We start from the raw sequence: 8,090 nt of genomic DNA on the forward strand, positions 1-8,090 counted from the left end.
CAAGTCGGGAAAGTTATTGGGTTAAATACAGAAATAAAACTCTTGCACGTATATTAACGTTATATGTTTTTTTTTTTTTATTTTTTTTATTTGAGATTAAATCATCAAGAGACTAAAAATATAAAAGTAAAATTGCACGTTTATCAGTCGTTCATTAGTAAAAAAGATTTGTTTATATAAAAATACAAGAAAAAATTTTGCACATCAATGATCTCGCATAAATTTGGTCTAGTTTCTAGCTAGCTATGAAAACGCTCAATTTTAGGGCTTAATTTTATTCCATCGGGGCTATTCATCTAGAAATCTGGCTAGGTATATGTATATACACACAGGCATACGGGCTCGGCATAAAATGAATCAGTGCGCATGCGCGAGCAGCTGATGCACGCCAACTGAACTGACTAACCGACCTATGCAGCGTCAGCGGCCGTAATAAAATATTTTGAACACAGTTTATGCTGCAACAGTCTATTTCGCTTTCACGCAACAATTGTTTCAGTAATTCCTTAAAAATCTGACTATTCTGACTCGATTGAGAGAGAAATTTGAGAGTATGTGCAATTTAATCGATTAAACGCAGTAAAAAACGGGCCTCATATCCGATCAATCCCATTGAATCTCTTGCCACGGAATGTTGGCATCTTCATGCTCTGACAAAGTTATGGTATAAATTAAAATGTATCCAATGTAGATGGAAAGAGTGTCCATAATATACTCGTAAGACATACGAATGCCATTTATAGCGTATTCGCCACAATCGTAGCGCATGATTTTATTCAAATTAAAAATGTCACTACCACTTTCACTGAAATTGCCTTCGTTAAAGGAATCGTTGCATATTCTGTTGCATTGTCTCTCCGTTCGTCTTAGCAACCAGTCTGTATAGCTAATTCTTTTAACGTGTCTGTATCTCTCGGGTGGAGCGAACTCTCCGATATCTTCGCCCGTCGAATTCAGGATGTCGTTTCTTCTTCTCAGATGTTTCCTCTTCTCTCGCTTCAGCTTGTTGTAGTAAAAGTTTTCGAAAAAGTACTTCTTCCGAGGGTAATAATTCATGTTGGTTCATATGTTGAGCCTGAAAAAAGAGGGTCTTTTTGATCAAGATTGTCTGGGATGTAAAATTTTTGCAAATCAGCAAACCATACTTGTACAACGTTTTTACCTGGTTTTCGTAGAATGGTATCTTCAAGCAGGTCTGAAGCCGTGGAGAGCTCGCTCGGAAATGTCGAAAATCGAAGCGCAGAAGAGGTCTGCTGCACGCGCCCGCAGCCTCGAACGTGCACCACCCAAAAATATAAATGAGCAGATGTTCCTCTACACGCCTGCGCAATGCGCGCTATGCTACTGGGCTTGTGTTCGTTGGCTCGATGGCGAGAGCGGAGAGATTTTTACCTTCGTATACGTGGGGGCAGCCGTGGCGAGAAGCAGAAGTAGGGGGACAGGGAACTATGCACGCACCTCTGGTCTATGGGCGTTAGACGCAGGTATAGTCCTCTCGAATTTTCTTTCCACTTTTCCGCGCCACGAACCTCTCTGCTCTCGCTTTTCGGAGTATTACTGCTCCTCCTTTTCTATGCGGCATTTCTTCTTCCTATCTCTGTTATCCCTGCCACCGCATGTTTACTGCGCCTATCTATGCATACAGTGACGATTGTGCCTGATTTCTATATGTCGTGGGAAAATTCTGAACGCCGACTTTCTTTTGATTTTATGATGGATTTACGGCTTCTATTGTACTATGTTGAGATTTTCTTCCAAGTTGCACGATAGTTCAAGATTCTGCAGTTGCAACAACTTAACAATTAGGACTGTTGGCATGGAAGCTCGGCCCAGAGGGCGTCTCATTTCCCAGTCCCAAACCCCTGTTAAATGTATATATATCTATCTATATATATATATGCTCACGGACACGCTCTCGCATGAGTGAGTTAGGTCACGTGGTACACACACCCACATACAAGAGCGTCTCCGTGAGCATACATATAGATATAGACGAAAATTATTTTATTTTCTATTTTATTTCTATTTGGCAAAAATCATTCAAAAATTAAAAAAATATTATGAAAATTGCTCTTACTTCGGTTTCGCTAACGCTTAATTCTTATCCGCTTCTTCTCTCTCTGCGCTTCTCTTCGTTCACATTACACGTCCATTTTCTTTTCTGAATCACTCTCTTCCTTTGTTACTTCCTCATAACCCTCCTTCCTCCTGCTACTCATCTCGACTTTCGCCTTTCGTATTCTCTCTCTCTCTCTGTCTCGCCCGTTTTTGCACTTGCATTAACAATGCCTATAGAGAAACCCCAACGAGAATAAACTCCGAGAGCCACCGACCAAATGTATGTGTATGTGTAAATGTTTGTGAAATGGATGGAGGAGACAGAGTCGAAAGCGAAAAAGTAGACGACGGGACTCGAACTCGCGGACCCGAGAGCCAGAAGCCTGTGCTCTAACCTCTGAGCCAACGTCTACGATGCATTCGGACGCTATGCATCGTAGTACGGCTCGGCGGACTCTTATCGCTGACTCGTCTTCGCTGCTCGCGTTGCAGTCGATCGCGAGACAGTTCTTAAAAGCTCCTTCGCGACACTCAAAAAGGAGTCGTATAATGAATGAAATTCATTTTTCCAGCTTAATTTACGGGGTTCTTGACTTGTGTTCAATTCGCACAGACAGCGAGAAGTTTATCCTATTATTGAATTCTCAAAATTTTATACTCGCAAAAACAAGTTTAATAGAAGAATTAACGCGTTGCAAATAGATGCCGATTCATTGGCACTCGTCTAATTTCAAATTTAATTTTTATTCCACCAAGCAATGCGTCGTCCAAGTATACTGATCACGCCGGCACACGTTTTTTTATTTTATCTGAAGTGTATCTTCAAAAATAAAAAAAACTGCCCGCACATATATAGGGGAGATGTGTAAACGTGTTCAGTAGGCTGTAGGGGGATTGCTAGTTGCCTATAAGTATAGGAAGTACTATTAGTTTCCGACTTCTGACAAGAGATGACGGCACTTGCGCCGCGCAGGTCAGCAGTTTTTGACGCCATTTGAAAGCCATAGCTCGAGGCCCGTATAATTGCTATAAGAGCGAGAAGGGAATAAGTTATGTAAAATGCTTTGTATTTCACTTGTTCGTTGCACACGTTGTTGAAAGGTGGTTTTATTACTATCGTGTAAGTTTAGTTTAAAGTTCAAATGTTCAAAAAGTCAAGAATCAGCGAAATGTCTCCTCAGGGCAGTATTTGGGCTTATCAATTAATTTTCACAAGTTTATAATATAATGCATACGTCTCATAAATATTGTAGATAGCAAATGGCTGTCCCTACTCGTGGGAAACATTTTTACAATAGTCAAATAAGCGACGTTTTTTATTAGCTCGAATCAATAAATCTAAGGAAAGTAACTGCAGCTGGACTCACTAATAGATTTGAGCTTATCAAGCACATACAGTCGCTATCAAAACTTATCTCCCTTACGGAGAGTGACGAGATGTATGAGCATAGGTGAAAATTTTTTGCAGAAGGACACTAAACTGTCAAAGCCGGCTCAAATTTGTGTCAACTCTGTATAATAGTAGCTTATAGGAATAATAGAGAATAGAGGCGGTTTGAAATTAGCCGACGTTCTTTAGAATCATGCCTACCATGGATTTAAACAGCGGAACTCGAGAACACTTGTTATCTAAAAGGCCATCGGATCAGAGCGCAGATTGTTTTGCATATCCATCATCGAAATGAGAAATGCATCTTAACCGGCCATCATAACGGCAGGCAGAAGCAGCAGCAGCAGCAGCGAGCGCATCCGGGGAAACTGTCTCGGGCATCTCCCAAGAAGGCAAGTCAACATCGGCAGCAGAGCAGCAGCATCATCATCAGCGAGTCGCTCTCGGGGAGAGAATTACGGCATCCTCCGCGATCGCTCGGATCCGCGTCCGAGGAGGATGAAAGTAGGTAGGTAGGTAGGTAGGTGGGTAGCCGGAAGTCTGTTTAACGGTAACGAGTCGAGCAGCCAACGCACGACGTTGGCTCCTCCTCCCCCCGGCCCAGCCCCCTCTTCTCGTCCTCGTGACTCTGGATCCTGGCTGTGTGTGTGTCCTAATCAGGATTTTCGGGTGATTTCGTAATCTAGGAGAGTGAGAAGGAGAGCGTGGCATGCGCGCGGGAGCTGAATGACGGGGTACCGTTAGGGTAAATCCTGATTCGATTATTAATGCACCGCGCCGGCTTTGTCGCCGTGTTTTCCCCTTTCATTCAATCCTACATGGGATGGAAATTTATCGTGCTGGCTATAATTTCTTTATCTTTCTTTCATACAGACAGGTGCTTCATCGAGTATCGTCAGAGCTGGGCGAAGTAAAAAGGCAAGCGCCCTTTCCGGATCGACGAAATCCGATCCAGCAACAATCTCCGCGTTCGATCAAGCTCGCCTCTCTCTCTCTCTAATATCTCGCTGGAAAATCTCGCATTCCGCGCCTTTCAACAGCGCGCTCATCGCTACCCTCGCGCTTCATTGTAGCCACGAGCGCAGAATGGAATCAAGCCAGTACTCGTCCTCCCATTAACCAACAAACGCACGGAAAAACTCGTCGATCTGACCCCTCCCGCGGAGCGCGACTCCCGGGAACTCGAGGCTTTCTCTTCTTCATCGCAGCGGCGCAGGATTCCTTCGATGGAGGGCAGAGCAGCGCGGGATGTATTCATGCACGCGCGCACCTCTCTCTCTCTTCGCTGGCGTAAAATCGAGATCTTGATCGAGCATCAGCAGCCACCCTTTCACCGCACCTCGGCTATACACACGTATTCACGACACACCCACAGGCGTGCGGCGCGCTTTTTTCGGTACGTGCCCGTGTACGCGAGAGGTGCGATGCCGGGAGGGGATCTTTTGGAAAGCGGGGCTATCAATTTCGAGCCGATAACATTGAAGTAGAATACAATTCAATGCGTCCTCGAAACATAAGATTCATCAAGTAATTGTGAGTGACGGGTGCATTCTGTACCCGCGAGGGGGTCATCGACCTCCGCGACCCGTTACCGAAGGATTCATCGTGCCCTCTCCGAAAGGAAAATCCCCAGTGAAATCCGGTTCCTCTCGCCGTGAAAGTCCGTGAACGCGCACCTCGTAAACAAGGACCAGCTCTCTCGGTCCACCTTCGAAAATTCTCAGAGAAGGTGCGCGTAACGCGCATAGTCCACATGGACAGAGAGAGATGGAGAGAGAGAGAGAGAGAGAGGACGCGCGCATAAATTACGAGCGAACGAGGGACGGCCGTGTCGGTGTATTATGTCTCCTCCGGAGAAAAATCACGCCGCTTTCCCTCGCGCGCGCGCGCGCGCGTGTGTATATACGTACGCGCACGTGAGCCATCCCACGGCTCCTTATATAGCCCCGACGCCTATCTCTCGCGCGAGAGGAACGAAACGATAGCGGTCCTCGTAAATCCGAGCGTCTAGCCCCGGGAAACGGCGCGCTCAGAGGGGCCGAAAATCCTCGGCTCTCGGCGACTCGCGGGGTAGAAGCATTAGTAGTAGTGCCTAGAGCTCCTCCTCTACGCCTCTCTCGCGCGCGCGCGCGCGCGCGCGCGGGCAACAATGGGAGCGTGGCCGAGCGTCGGGGTCGTTGAACCCTCGCGAGACGCTCCCACATATGCGAGAGCGAATAAGAGAGTGTGTGTGCGTGCGTCTCGCTGCTCTCCGAGGGCTTCAATCTCTCGCCGACGGGCTCGACTCTTTGCGGATTTTTTTAGCCGAAAGGGTTGGACGCTCTGGAGGCCAGCCTGCGCCGCCTGCTAAATAACGCGTGAAAGTAGGCTGCTTGACTCTTTCTTCTTGACGGATCGGCGCGAGGGATATTTTTTTCGTTGGCAGCTCGCTAGTTGCTCGGCAAAGGGCTTTTTCTCTCTTTTTTATTATTACTCTGCGCGAAGGCGGGAGGAGGCACCGATTTTCCCATTAAAACCCAATTCGATCGAGGCACTCCCCCGTATCCGGAGCGAGCCAAGCGGAACTGTCCACGTAATCGTGTGAACCGAGCCCGAAGGCCATCGCGGAGGGAAAACCCCGGCCGCCGCGCGCGAGTTTCCCGTTCGCCTCCCATCCTATCTTGCTTTCTTTACAATCGGCTCTTCATTATTATACTTTGTACGGCGGGCCGGCGCACGCACCCGCGCTACGCTCGGTTGACTTTTTTCATTCCGGAGGATTAACCTGAACCTGTGCGCACGCGTACAGCACCGGCTAGTGCAGCAGGTACTACGATTTCGAGGGGATGTGAGAGTCAGCCGACACCGGCCATTCAACGCCGCTAGCTGCCGCGCCGGGGAACCTCGGCCCGGGATTCTTTATATTGCGTTCCTTTTTTTCGCCTCGCGCGGGCGTGTGCAGCCAACAGGTTGAGCATTGTGATGAGTTGCGCGGGGTGATGGTTATTAGGTATTCAGATTTTTTTGGACGGCTAGCGATGGTGGGAGCGATCGATAAAATTTTATCTCGCGAGAAAGATTGGCCTGACTGTGTGTCGAAAGACGTGTAATATTTATAGAGCAATCTTGCAGCGGGAAAGAAGGGAAAAAGCCTTCTCCAACGAAATTCCAAGGAAGTGGCTCCATTATTCGGGCACACACGCTCGCGGCTGCGCTGGAGAAAAAGTGCTTCTAGTGTGCAGCGCGACGACAGTCGATTTTCTCTCGAAAGGCTTGTGTGCAGCGTTGGCATACGTGCAGGAAAGCTGCAGTCCCGAGCGATAAGAGGCATATGGGCGGGCAGGTATATATGCATATATATATATATATATATATATATATATATATATATATATATGTGCGCGTGTGTGTGCAGGCTGGGGCTCTTGAGTTTCCGCGAGCGCGCTTTTCGAGCACCTATTCTTGAAAAACACGCGAGCGCGCGCTAGCTGATAAGGCAGCAGCCGCAGCGCTGTATAATAGAGTACGTAGACTGTAGAGGTACGATCTGCTGAGAGATTTCGTTGGCCTAAGAATTGTTTTGTCTGCCACTATAGTTGTATGAAGCTTAGTAATGGCTACATTTTTAGTACCAATTGAGCTCTCGAAAAACATGTCAATAGATCGGTTTTTGTCTCATCGTAAACTTGTAGCGCAGTAACGGAAAATTGAAAAATAGTACGTTGTACAACAAGGGGCGAAAATGGGCTTTTCCAAGCGAGGATGATGTTCGAGCACGAGTGGTAGTAAATCAAAATTTTAATAAACTGCAAATTTTGAAAAATTTTGATATTTTCGAAATTGTTTCAACAGTTTTTAAGGAGATGAACAAAAAAAATTAATCGATTTCCGATTCTCCGATTATTGTAGGCACGTTCTCCGATTAATTGATACATGTATTGTGATCAGGGACTCTCGCTCTACTTTTTGTGTGACGCTCGGAAACCCCCATTTTCGGCCCAGTTTATAGTCGCCGAAAATGGTCTTTTTTATGCACGTGTGATAAAAATATATTTATAATACTGCATAGTAATAGCAGTGTAAAAGTTTCGAGATTGAAGTTTTAAAATCAGAAATCGAAAGCTGTAAAAGAAATTGGTTTCAAGCCCAACGATTACGAGTAAAAAAGTAGATGTTTCGTTTGTTTCCGAAGCTTATGCAATAAATTCCATGAGTTCCTACTTTTTATATTTTTCAATTGTCAGTATAAAAACGTACCTGCGCAGATTAACGAACAAATGCATGTAGCTTTTCTACTTATTTCATATTGTCAATTTAAAAACACAATTTTTATCTATCGCTTTAGTTATTGTTATGCGGCTGGGAAAAAAGCGCAGTATCATGGCTATTTTTCGAAAATAATGAATTATTTTGGCAAACGCTAAGCGCCAATGAATGTATGAAAAAATTATGACTCATTATCCCCGAATTGACAGAAGAAAGGTAACACCTTTTATTTTCCGTTCGCCGGAGACGGCGCTTTCTTTTACAATTAAATCTCTCAACAAAAGAAAAGTCATTTTTCGCTATCCCGGATCAGGCGGTTCCCAGCATAAAAGAGGAATTAACTTCCAAGGGGCGGCGAGCGTTTGCGTTTTTCGATTTTTCGGTTAAAGTCCCGGCG

General features: G+C 45.7%; 1 long non-coding RNA gene across 2 annotated transcripts; it reads right to left on the minus strand.

Annotated features, from left to right (window-relative positions):
* Positions 1-65: 65 nt before the first annotated feature.
* Positions 66-2,563, minus strand: LOC100679345. 2 transcript variants are annotated; one of them, XR_004226662.1, is made up of 3 exons: positions 2,078-2,563; positions 1,163-1,862; positions 66-1,075 (listed from the first exon to the last, which is right to left on the minus strand). It is a non-coding gene; the product is annotated as an uncharacterized LOC100679345 (long non-coding RNA). The 2 variants fall into 2 exon arrangements; XR_511893.2 differs by having other exon boundaries at positions 1,163-1,779; positions 2,078-2,558.
* Between the last annotated feature and the right edge of the window lie 5,527 nt (positions 2,564-8,090).

This window comes from Nasonia vitripennis, chromosome 2, assembly GCF_009193385.2.
Source record: "Nasonia vitripennis strain AsymCx chromosome 2, Nvit_psr_1.1, whole genome shotgun sequence".
NCBI lineage: Eukaryota > Metazoa > Arthropoda > Insecta > Hymenoptera > Pteromalidae > Nasonia > Nasonia vitripennis.